At 42.0% G+C, this 13,017-nt stretch overlaps 1 protein-coding gene across 4 annotated transcripts in view; it reads right to left on the bottom strand.

Annotated features, from left to right (window-relative positions):
• The window catches only part of ASAP1 (ArfGAP with SH3 domain, ankyrin repeat and PH domain 1), a 168,322-nt gene that overhangs the window by 127,349 nt on the left and 27,956 nt on the right, over positions 1–13,017 (bottom strand). For 3 of the 4 annotated variants that reach the window (XM_048939831.1, XM_048939833.1, XM_048939834.1), the window contains exon 1: positions 11,213–11,501. The exons of the other annotated variant lie outside the window; for it this stretch is intronic. The gene's annotated coding sequence lies outside the window, so the exon portion shown is untranslated. Of the gene's footprint in view, positions 1–11,212; positions 11,502–13,017 lie in introns of those variants that run through there. 4 annotated transcript variants of the gene reach the window in all.

Here is a 13,017-nt window from a genome sequence, read left to right as displayed (position 1 = left end):
GGTTGCAGCTCACCTCATGCTGGAAGAGCAGATGTTTAAAATATAGATACTAAAGGAGATATCTACAAAGGTTGGATGAATCACAGCCTAAACTGCCTCTTTCATTCTACTGACTAAAAGAGAGAGTGAGGAGCTAAGCCTAGAGGTAGACACCTACCCTGAAGGTGCTGCATGCCCCAAGTGCATCGTGGCAGGGTTTTCTTATTTCTGCTCAAGCCATACTCTGACTACATACAGGACTATAGCCCTCATCCTACATTCAAGAAGAGGTGCCAAAACAACAACAACAAAAATTAAATGATAAGCTTTTAATGGAAGCCCCCAGGAAATATTTAGCTGTAGATGTTTGTTGCAGAGGAGTTGGACTAGATGACCTTTAAGGGTCTCTCAACTCAAACGGTTCAATGATTCTATGATAATTTTATCTGTTGGGTGTGCTACCACAAATGTTGCCATACCTGCCAGTGGCAAACTGATGAGAACTTTTAATAATCTTAGATTTCTTTTGTCTAGAAGAAATTTCATACATAAAATACAATAAAATCATATGCTGTAATATGCATTTAGATATTTTTACTGAGAGAAGAATGATGCAGCTGAAAATTAAACCTCATGTATTTCATTTTCATTTGTATCAGTTTCCTTTCTCAGCTCAAACGATTATGCTGGTACTGTTTTTTTTAGTGACAGCATGAATTTATGCTGAGACAGAAGCAATCAAGTCACATAGCTTTCAGGAAGGTAGGAAAGCATCAAGGATTTGTCTCACTAGGCTCTGATAGTTAAAAATACTGAATAACTCATGCATTACCTCTCTAAGCCTTTCCTATTACTTAATAAACCACTTCACAGAAAAGTAAATTTGACCAATGTATTAATTAGTTTAATTGGCTGATGTGTTGCTACTTTGTCAGTGGGTGACAGATGAATATTTTGTATGCACTCATGGTGCACATTTTTCTCATTGCAGAAACTGGAGATGTACATGGTGGGAAACTTGAGGTTTCTTCTGCTCTTCTGCAGCAGCAGAGCTGAGCTGCCTGCTAAGTGAACACTTGCCAAGTGCCAATGTTAAAAAAATAAGAAGAGGGGAAGATAGAGAAAGACAACTATTTCAAGGGACAATTATCTACATGAGCTGGAGAAACCTGGGCTGACTAAGTCCTTGATCTTGGGAGAATTCGTTTCTGAGAACGTTTATGAATATCAAAATGGCATTAGATTCTGGCTTTTAATAATGCAGCCTTTCTCTTCTTCTCCTGCCTCTAGGCAATTGTTGTTAGGTCCATTTTTTTACAAAAGCCTAAGTAGCAGAGAATAAGGCAGAGCCACTAAAGCACTGCTGCCAGGTTCCCAAGAACAGATGAGAAGGCAGATGTGCAGTACCTCCAGCACTGCACCTCCTGACTGAGCCTTTTTATCTTCCAGGTTATAGACCTGCTTCACTTTTGGGTCAGCATACGATATTAATTAACTGCAGAAAAAGTTTTGATATCTTGAACGCAGTCAGTGACTTACACAGCTTTGATTTCCTTCCTCCATTATATTCATGAACTGAGTCTGAATCTTGACAAAAGAACAGACATCTCTAATTAAAAAAAGCCACCAACACGAACTGGAAGATTCAATTCCAGTTCCTGGCTTAGAGTTTTAAGTCTGCCTCTTCAGTGAACTGTGTTAGAAGCATAAATATTTTGTTGCTCAGGATTAGAGTCATGAACAAATCTGGGACTGAAATACCAAGTCAAATGGTAGCTTGGAGCCAAAGGAAGGCTGGACACTTGAAAGCACATTCTCAGAGAAAGCCCATTGAAAAGCCACCTGAGCTACCAGTGACCATGAGTGGCACAACTGGGTTTTGACTGCAGACTTAGCAATCCAGGGGGCTCTGTCTTTGTGGCAGAGCCATACTCATGAACCTGCCCTTGGATGGAGGAACCAAAGCAAGCCTCTAACATCTTATAAGTATCTAATGTTGTCTATCATACACTAACAGATAATGAAATTGTGGAGGCTCTGAATTCTGTTTCTGCTATTTTTGATCAAGACCAGGCCGCTAAGAGCACTTCGACTGGTCTAGAAATTGTTAGTGGTTCTGAAGCAATCAAGCTAAATCTTCCTTTGCAAAAAACAAAAACCAAAGAGCATTGTGAATCTCAGATTTTTTCTGGGGAACATCTGAACCAATTTAATTCAGTAACTCACATTCCAGTCATTAATCCCCAGCCAATTTTTTTTTTTAAATTTTATTGTGATTATGATTTACTGCAAAGCTCTATGTTCATCATTTCTTCAAGAAGTAGTTGCTCAGATCCTCAAGCAACTCTTTCTCTTGATTGGGAAAATACTACAGAGATATAAGTCTATTACTCTTCTGAGAGAACTCTTCCCCAGTTAAAAATAGTGTCTGTGAGGGAAATTATGATCTTGTTAATAGCTTCTGCTTCTGAGAAAGACTACATTAACAGCATAAATTAGGCTAAGTTTCTTTATATCTACTAGATCTACTGTTTGCTGCAATACCAGCACAGTAACAAATATTAAAAATTAATGTTGAATATATATCCTGGGAAGGCTTAAAAATGTTGAAATTCCACATACGTATCTTCTGATTGTTGAAAGAACCTGATCTGCCTAGTGCATTCAAGAATGAACCTATTTCCTCCTCAGGAAGAAATCCCAACAAATATCTTATTTGTTTTTGACACACACAGGAAAGGCCAAAACAGAAACACATTTTCTCATGATAACTGCAGTCAAAATCAGAGGGTGTTGCCAAGGTTCATAGAGATGCTGCCTGGTCACTGTCATCTTCCTTTCTTCTGTCTGTAGGAATCAGACCAAAACCCCTGAAGTTTGCATCTGGAGTGGGAGATGGGTGAGGCTGCACAGTTCTGGTTTTCGTGACCAGCTCTCATCTCCTGCTAAATCTAGTCAACTAAGTTGCAGATAGCCGGAGGTGCTAGGGAGTAAAAACACTCAAGTGTGCCTTCTGGGGCTTTCTGTTGCTTTTCTTTCTAAGTTCACATTCTGGAGGGATCCAAGGGTCTCCAAGGCACAAATTCACTTATCTTCATTGATCTGGCCCAGCTGATGAATTTAGGAAGGATTTGGATTACAAAAACAAATGTTCTGCAGTTCAAGACTGAGCTATATTGTTCTGCGCTGGGAAACTCAAGAGGAAGTGCCCTTGTCTGCTGAAATCCTAATTACTGAGCTAAAATACTTGACCTCACTTTCAAAAGAACTTTGAAATAATTTATTCAGGACTTTATATGATCTGAGGCTCTGAATTTTAGGCAACAAGCTTCTGAAAGTTAGTGATTTAAGCAGCACAGGTGAGCACAGTGATTCAATCCCATGGAAGTTCTCTCTTTTTCCCTTTTTATTTCTTTCATAGAGGTGGCATTTTTCTTGGGGAGGAGGTAGTCAGGGGTCACAGACTGTATTTTTCCATTTGCCTGTTGTTACAAAATATGTAGGAGCACTCAGGTTCTCTGTTCCTCCATCAGAATTGACTGAAAGGTCTCAAAGTCACAGAAGGGCACATACACATGTGGTGCAGTTGCCCCAACCCTGTAAGCAGAGACTAGACTACAAATGCTACAGATTTCTAATTAACACATGATTTCTCATTAACACATGATTTAAACTCCATTTCAACATTTTCTGTGAGTTAAGTTCCTTTTTTTCTTTTGTTTTTCTGAGAACATCAGGGACAACAAGAAGATTCTCTTCTCTTCTCTTCTTCTAAATGAGAATTTGTACATCATCCAGCATCACTCAAGTCTAAGACTTGTCTAAGACTTCCTGTTTTAGCCATGGGTTGGGGTTATGCCCCCTAATGAACAGATCTATCATTGGCATTCGTCTGTAAACTCAGCTCTCTTACTCAAGCTGCAGAGATTGACCAGCTTTGCTTGGGAAGCCCCAGTGTGACTCACGGCATGAGCCTATTGCATAACCCAGCCCTGAGAAGGAGTTGCTTAGGACTTAGGGCTTCTTCTGTCTTTTTGGGAAAGGAATCACATTTAAAATGGTGAAAAGCAGCCTTAGAAATGATCTATGAAGCAAGGAGGGATTTTGCTGAAGAACATTCTCACAGACAGGCTGTTCTTTGCACTTGAAGGTATAAAAAGGATTGAAGCACAAGAGTTTACAATCATATGCATACATGCATCTACTACCTCATAGAGGTAACAGTATAATTACTATTCTAAGCTTCCCAGGAGCTCTGGGAAGAAAAAGATTAATCCGAACAGCCAGGTGATTTCTCTAGCTCAGACCAGGAGTCAGGTAGGTTGTCATGTGGCTCCTGGACACAGGAGCAAACATGACTTGCAGTCGCCTACTAATCCTTAGTCCTTCCCTTTAAGTCTGATATTCTCAATGGTAAGGAAATTAGATCTGTCTGAGTCCAATTCCAGCTACGGATGATCCTGTGCCACAAGTAGATTCAGCACATGAACACGTGGCTCCTTCTCAACCACAACTTCATCAATACAGAAAGCAAGAAGATAAAGTAGAAATGATCCATGAGATCTAGGGCTTTGGCTGACACCATTGATTAAATCTGGATTCAGATTATGACATTAATCCAAAACAAGTGTAAGATCAAAATTCTGCCTTGGTGGCTGATAATTTTAAGACTGTACATTCGATATATAATTATAGTACCTATTAGTCTTAATGAAGATTTTCTTTATTCATGAATATAGATAACTTCTGAACTGTAGGAATTTCTGATACTAGCAAGTTTTACTAAGTACTCAGCTACTAATTATGAACAGCAATAAAAGGACACCTGCTGAAATAATTATTAAAGGATGTGCAACTATAACCTGCCACTGATCAGATGGATGGAGGCAGTATCCTACACCAGCAGAGATTGCAGTATTCCACATTTTATGGGAAATGTACCATTAGGTAAATGATTATATCAGTAAGTATGCTAATTTGTGTGACTATTAAACAACTTGGATTGGAAAGCAGAAGGAAAGCAGCAATATAGTTACACTCTAAATTAGAGAAAATAAATCTATGCACTCCACGGTGCTGGCATAGATCTTATTTACTCACAAATAAATCTGGAATATTTCCACAAAACTTGCTTTGTAATAGTACTATAAATCAGGCAGGAGATAAAGATTGGACCCTGACTGTTAGTAGTGATTTAACAGCTGTAAATTCAAGACAAAATTTCTTCCATGAATGTGTCTAATTGCATGTTGAACTCAAACAAGTTTTTTCATGGATGCTAAAAATGTCTGTGAGCTTAAGGGAAAAATAACACAGATCCATGTTGCCAGTGTCGATCCAGGATAAGTACAATGTAAGTACAATCTCTGACTCCAGAAGTCCTTCAGACAAGGTTCTGGGAAAATGGGATTGTCATCTGGGCAAATATCACTGCATATAGTCCTGCTTAGCTCTTGCTTTGTAGGCATAAGTTTTTATCCACTACTGGGACAGAGTCCTGAAGCATTGGCTTGGGCAGTTTTATGTTCTGATATGGAACCATAGTATGATGCTAAGTCCTTGGTGTTATACTGAATCTCGATAACATAAGACTTGTCCCAGTGACTCTGGCTGGCACTTCTGGCCAGAACAAAATTGATTTCTACACATTTGGCCAAGTGCATTAAAAACAGCATGCAGCTGCACCAGCCTTGGCAGGAGACACCTTCCTCTTTCTGACCCAGCAGTGCTGAGGAGCACCTCAGCTGTGTGTCTCTCATTTCTCACGTACTTGCTCCCTTCTGGCTACAAGGATGAATGAGAAGAGAGTGGGCTGTGGTTTGACCACTAACAGCTGACTTCTTTTTTCCCCAGAGTGGTGAATATGAATGGCAAAGAGCATGCAGTTGTAGGCTCTCCCAGGACCCTGGGGACACAGTTTGGCTTCCAGATGCAATCTCACACCACCCTCATGCCACAAAGCCACTGCTCCAGTCAGTGTAACAGGCTAGCCCTTTTTTTGCTCTTTCTCCAAAGCAGACTGAATAAACAGCTTGAATTGAAATGCTATTTTCCTTCTTAAGTTAAGGGTGATTCTGGTGATGGTACAAATGTGTTATTTTTATCTGCTGAATTACAAATGAGGCTTGCAGTTAGGTGAAGATTAGTTGCACTACATTATTTGCACAGGTATCACTTAGAAACATGCATGTTTGTATTCAAAGAGAGGTCCTCCTTTATATAGAATTATATGATGGCTTAGGTTGGATGGGATCTCAAAGATCATCTCGTCCCAGCCCGCTGCCTTTGGCAGAGCTGCCACCCACCCCGGCTGCCCAGGGCCCCACCTGGCCTTGAAAATCTCCAGAGATGGGACATCCACAGCTTCTCTGGGCAGCCTGTGCCTCACCACCCTAACCATAGACTGGGGGTACAAAGAAAATGAGTGGAAATTAAAAGCCCATGAACTTTAGGGAGCTACAAAACACTCACAGAGCGTCTCACAGAGATCTCTGGTGTGGAAGTGCAGCAATTTCAAGTTGTATTGGTTTCTTTAAGCACCAAATCTTTTAAGACTGGCTGTTACTCCCAAGTCTGTGCTGTGGCACCATGCAGACATAGGGCCACTTTCCACTACACACTCAACTGCTCCCATTTGCTCTGTGCAAATCCTTCCTCCAGCACTTCCTCTCTGCCCAACGCATTCAGGTTTTGTGAGACAGAGCTCCACTGGGGCATTTTCCACCCCAACCTACACCATGCCCCTTATTGCCCCTCAGCAGTGCCACCTTGCTTATCGTTCAGCCCTGCACTTCTCTTGGAGATCACCCAATGCTCCTAAGAGTGCTCTGCTTCACCTCAAGGCTCACAACTTGTTTGTTATTTTTTTATCCGGCTTTATATGTGAAAGCTGAGGGTTGAAATGCTGTCTCCTGGGTTGACACCTCTTTTATCTGCCTCATGCGTCCTGCTGGGTGCTTTGCCCAGCACACCGTTGAAGACATCTGCCCAGTGCTGCCATGTAGTGACAGCAGGGAGGCTTGAAGACGTACGAGTATTGTTTTGTTTTCCTCCTTGTGCTGCGGGCTGTACAGGACTTCCTGCTGCAGCCCCCCACTCTCTCTACTACCACTGCAGTTTTTCAGAGTTAGCCACATGCTTTGAATTGTTCTGTGGTTAACCACTGAGAACAACCCCCCACACAACTACCTACAGATTGACTTGCTTGAACCAGGGTGGTAGCAAAGGGGACAGAAGAGGAGGTGGGGGGGGCTTCCCCATTTCATTTTTGATGAAAATAAAATCAAGCTTTTTCTGACTTCTCCAAGCTGCTCGCAGCCACTGTGTTGGGGTGTGTGCTGCTTGATGGCATTTTCCCATTTGTTCGCATTTCCTGCTGATGAGAAGAGACTCGTTTGACAGCCCTGGCCCCGAACACTGGGGGTTGCATCGTCAATTTGGTGTAAATCATCCTGCCTGGTGAATGGTAACAGAAAATACGACCTCCTCCCAGTGCATGCTGTGTGAACCCAAAGCTGGGGGAAGACTTCTGCACTTTGACATTGCCCTATCCCATATCCCTTAACTCTTATAAAAGTTGAATACTTTTCTGCTGACTCACAGAGGCAGATGGGTTTTGTTAACTCCAGCCTTGAGATAGGCGAGGATGTGGGGAAAACATCGCTGTGTCTCAGGGAAAGCTCAGCCAGGCTTTGTAGTTTAGGGGAACCAAGCAATGAGTTTTGGTATGGTATGCAGTCCAGGCTGAGCCCTGCTGCTCCCCATCCTCACACTAATTAGTGCCTGGATAAGGAGACAAAGAGTGCTTCCCTCTTTACCTGGTACCCTCTATATTACTGCAACCCAAAGCCCAACTTCAAAGCCAAGGGCAAGGGGAAAACAAATACTCCAAGCAAGCCTATAGCTCTAAAATTCTTGGCAATTCCGTTGTCTCTACTTAGGTTTTCTTGATTTATAGAATTATTTAATGAAAGTGCTCTCTGCTTGTATTTCCTCATATTTTTGAGGACTATGAAGCCACTGAAGGAATTATCTTACAAACTAAGTCCAATATTGAGACAGCTTTCAAATGTGATTGGCATATCTGTTCCATGTAGTACTTATGAGAGCAGACTCAAATGTAAATACAGATAATCATTTCACCATGTGCCTTCAAGATCCTCCTCAGCGGCCTTTCGGCATATAAAGGAGGCTATAAGAAAGAAGGGGCAGACTCTTTAGCAGGGTCTGCTGTGGCGGAACAGGGGAAGTGGTTTCAAACTAAAAGAGAAGAGGTTTATAAGGAAGAAGTTTTTTTACAAAAAGGGTGGTGAGGCACTGGAGCAAGTTGCCCATAGAGGCAGATGCCCCACAGTTCGAGACACTCAAGGTCAGGCAGTGTGGGGCTCTGAGCAACCTGATCGACCTGTAGGTGTCTCTGTTCATAGCAGGGGGGTTGGACTAGATGACCTTTAAGGGTCCCTTCCAACTCGAACGATTCTATGATTCTATGATAAAGTTTATTTTTGTTTATAATGGCTGATTACACACCCTACAAAGTGTCTAGAAGAGGTTTGAAGAAACAATCCAAAAGTGATCTACTTGCTGTACTCGCTCAGATAAAAGACAAAATTGTATTCTTTGCTTTTTCCAGAAAATAACATGAAAAGAAGGAGTTAGAACCTCACAGTGTGCAGAACAATTTCAGGTAAAGAGGCTTAGTTCCTCTGGTCCATTTATCTCTGAGCAAAGAAACATCACCACATGCATGAAGTTAGCTGTGCAGGACTCTTTTCCTGTCATAACTGTTTATTTGCACATGCCAACAACAGTATGAAAGGCAGAAGGGCCAGCAGTTGTGATGATGAGTGTGTTGGAAATTTGGAGGAAAGGTGCATCAGTTGAACTTCCTCAGTGATGCAGAAAAGGGAAGAAGAATGAGAGAAAGAAAGAACAGGACATATCTAATCTTAGAAAGTTTAATGGTGTGGTTGGTTATCAAAAAGTAGCTATTAATCTATTTATCTATTGGCAACTGGACAGATAAATATTCATGTCCAGGCAGACCTCATCCTGCTGAAGGTATGGGAGTGAATGGCAGCAGAAACACAGAAAGAGCTGCTGGGGAACACTGGCACAGGAATCTGGGGGCATGGAGAGCTGAGGTGGGAATATTGCATTTAGATGGTTCAAACTAATGTGATAATTATTTATCAGGGAACAATTTAATGCTTGGTACAGATATGTAAAGAGGTTCAAAAGATCCCGTAGTCTAAATCTAAGTGAGACTTAAACCTTTGTAAGGGCTATTAGGAAAAAAAAAAAAAAAAAAAAAGCTGAGGGGAAGGAGGAAAGAGAATTCACATTTATAAAAAGAAACCTGCACACAATGAGCTGAAGGTTGTGCTTCTGCACTTCCTGGTCTGGGCGTGAGCAGAAGAGGAAATACCAAAATACCACCAGAAAAACTGTTCCCACAGCATTTCCAATCTGACTTAAACCAGAAAGCTCTGACTGTCCTGCAAAAAGGAGGGAAAAACCAATTGAGCCAATTCCAAGGCTCATCACTCAGTGAACCACATTTCCACACCCAGAGTTGGGAAGACCTACAGAAGTCTTTACATTTCCCCTTCTGTCCTCATCAGTGCACTGTTTTCTGCACTTAACTGATGTTTAATGATGCTTTGACTGTTACGCCATCTTTGAGACATGCTCTAGCCACTTCAATTGCAGCCTTGGGCAGGCAGGGCACTAGGTCTAGTCTAACTCAGGTAAAGGGTTCATTGCCCTGCCTCTCATTTTGGAGGCACACAGAGTGTGCCCACCTACGTACACAGCAGGAACCAACATTTCAATGCATAAAAAACCATCAGTTTCAGTGTTGCTCCATGTTAATAACTAAATTCCTGAAGGCTTGCAGGCAAAAACAAGGCAAGGGTTTGGCCAGACTGCTCTCATACAAACCTTCAGCAAATTCTGAAGAAAATCCTAAAAAAGAGCAGCAAGACCACATTCAAAGGATTGTGCAGAAATCTGCAACACCAGATAATTATTAAGTTTAAAACTTCAAAATTGGAAGCTTTGGAAAAAAATTAGGAAAATGGTTCCTTTTCTTTGTTGGTATGAAAAAGTAAGGTATTCTCTCCCGTTAAATCAAAAAAAATTAAGTATTAAAGTCTTTTGAGTATGCATAGATGCAGTATATTATATGCTACAGATCAGGACATTTTCAGTAGTCTAATGAAAATCAGGACTAAAATAAAGGCTGTTTTCCCTATAGGTGTTTCTGAGTATATAAGCAATTCCTGAATCGAGTTTTTCCCTGAAATTAGAGAACCAAATCCCTGGATCAGGTCCAAGGAGCAGCTCAGGAATATGTAGTGGAAGCATGGCCTCCTGCTAAGGGACACAAGAAAAGCTGCAGCAGTGATGATGCTTTATCTTCCACATCATCCTGCCACAATGCTTCCATGAGTGCTGGCAACAAATCTGCTCCAAAGAGGTCTGAAAAGAAGAACCTTTTTCCTTTTCAATGCTGATTCACTGATTTTGAGACCAGACAAACCATTGTGCTCATGGCCATGGTTTAACAGAGAACACCTCAGGCTAGCAGTAATGCTGCCAGGGGCTCTCACATTTGAAAATGAAGTTAAAACCTCAGTTAAGCCCAGTGTTTGAATGCAACTTTCCAGCTAGGGCAGCACAGCGTTTTCCCTCCTACAGCAAAAGCCCCTTTCTGGCCTCCCGGCACACTGCTGCATGAAATACATTTCCAGCAAACTTAGTTAAGAGACAATAGGATAAATAGTTGGAACGTGAGTTTTCTGTAAAATTTAAAAATAGATCAAGAAAAAAACATGAAATACCAAGAAAGCACACAATACCACTCGTAAAATTCTCTTTAAGATGATTTTTACAGAGGTTGAGACGTTGCAGTTTACTACATGTGGTCCTAATGCTGCAATACTTTTCTTATGGAGCTCTTCCTAAAGTCACTGAGGTTTTCTATGTGAGTAAAAGTTACTTACATGGGTAAGGACTCACAGAATCTGGCCTGATATGTAAAGGCTTACCTAGCTGTTATCTAGGCTGTAGAGCAACATGCATTTTAGGAATGAAAAATGGACTTTGGTGATTCCTTTTGAAAAAGTTTTCCCTTCAGCTTCACCCATCTGCTTTTTGCAGCTCTGCAGCCCCGCTCAGCCTTTGTCCTGCACGGCACCCAGCACCCTCCCAGCCCACGCCTGCGACTCACCGGGATGTGTGCAGGCTGAATTCCCATGCCAGATGTGCTCCTCAGACCTAAGGCCATTATTCCATCTCAGACTAAAAAATATTCTCCCATGCTTTCCTGGAAAAGACCATGTTTCTTCGGGTTTTATTTCCACGAAAAAGAAATAGATGAAATAAAATAAAAGTCCAAAGTAAAAAACGACAAAGAAACAGAGAGGAAATCCAGTGCACGGTGAGCCCAGAGTTCTGCAGGCTAAGGGTGTTGCTCTGCATCCATAAATGTCCTGACCGGTGTGCAGACACAGGCACTACAACTGGAAAGAGAGCAGGAAGGAAAGCCAACCATGTGAGCAAAGTGAAAAAAAAAAAAAAAAATGGAAGTTTTTTTCTAACAAAAAAAAAAAGAGAGAGAGAAAAGGGTCTGCTCGGTGGACAGCACTTGGGCTGATAGCAGGGATTTCAGGAAATCCAAACACTCAGACAGGAAATCTGAACACTGGATAAACACGCCATAATCTCCACAGATACAGCTAACGTGCTGCCTCTCCAGTTAACCCTTCGGCTGCCCGTGGCAGGCTGCAGTCCTGGCTGCAGTGCCTGGAAACACTGAGCTGCCCCAGGAGCTCCCAGCCCTCCCCTCGCTGCCTCCAGCCTCACATCCTGGCGGGGATAGTTTCCTTTCTTTATTCCTACATAGTGATTTTTAGGTAGGGTTTCTTCCTCTGGGGGTGATGTTGCACTCAGGGTGCACACACACATTTGTGTGCTGTCAACCTGAGACTCCTGAACCGGTTTTACTTCTCCCTCTGCTTTCTCCCTCTCTCTTTGGCTGTAACAGAAGATTGATGTGCCTGTCTGGGGGACACTGGAGGGTCCCAGTGATGATTTACTGTAGGGCTGGTGCAGGGGAGGGAAGAGCACCCCCAAAATTAGGGAGGTCTTAAAGGAGGAGGGGAGTTTGAAAACTCTCATGTTGTCAAGGAATTTAGGATCAAACTCTGCAGTCCTTAGGAAAATTAAGATGAAAAATGTTCGGTTGCTTGTTTCTGGATTATGGATTTGGATCTTTGTGTCTTCTGGTTCACTCCGTAACAATGAGAACATCACTTTTTTTTCCTTTTAGTCTTTTTACCTGCTTTATTTATTTACATAATCTACCTTGGTTAAACTACGAATGTAAAACTCTTTATCAGCTACAACAATAAGAGAAAGCAATAGCACTTCCTATCAAAATAGAATAATAGAAGATTGGAAAATACCGTTAAGATCATCTAGTCCAACTGTCAGCCCATTCCCACCGTGCCCACTCACCCATGTCCCTCAGTGCCACATCCACAAATCTCTTGAGTGCCTCCCTGTGTAAATCAGTGACCTAAAGATAGACAGATGTAGAACTGACCCTTCATTCCCACATATGTAATTCATAAAATAAAATTTACACGAGAGTTGTCCCGTTGAAGTCCATAGGGATTTCAAAACCCAAAATAAAGCTCTGGGTGTTTGCAGGATGAGGATTTCACAGGCATTGGTTACAGTGGTCCCTGAAAGTGTTCAAGTTTGGAAATCCCACCTGCTCTGCTGAGATAGGTTATATATGGTCCAGGTGATACTGTGGGGAACCTGGCAGTGAAACTGGGGTGGAAACAGGATTTTGAGACATCTTTGCCTCCTGTATCCTCTGGTCACCAGCCCAGTTCTGAGTCAGGACACGACTTCCAGGACAGATCCTCTCATTCCCAGTTGTTCTTCCACTATTTTCTAGGATGTGTGAGGCTGCTGATGGAGGTCAACCCCAGCAAACTTTGTTGAAGTGCAGGCGGCAGCATC

This window comes from Lagopus muta, chromosome 3 (assembly GCF_023343835.1).
Source record: "Lagopus muta isolate bLagMut1 chromosome 3, bLagMut1 primary, whole genome shotgun sequence".
NCBI lineage: Eukaryota > Metazoa > Chordata > Aves > Galliformes > Phasianidae > Lagopus > Lagopus muta.
The sequence above is the reverse complement of the archived record's forward strand: the minus strand, read 5'-3'. Positions and strand labels throughout refer to the sequence as shown.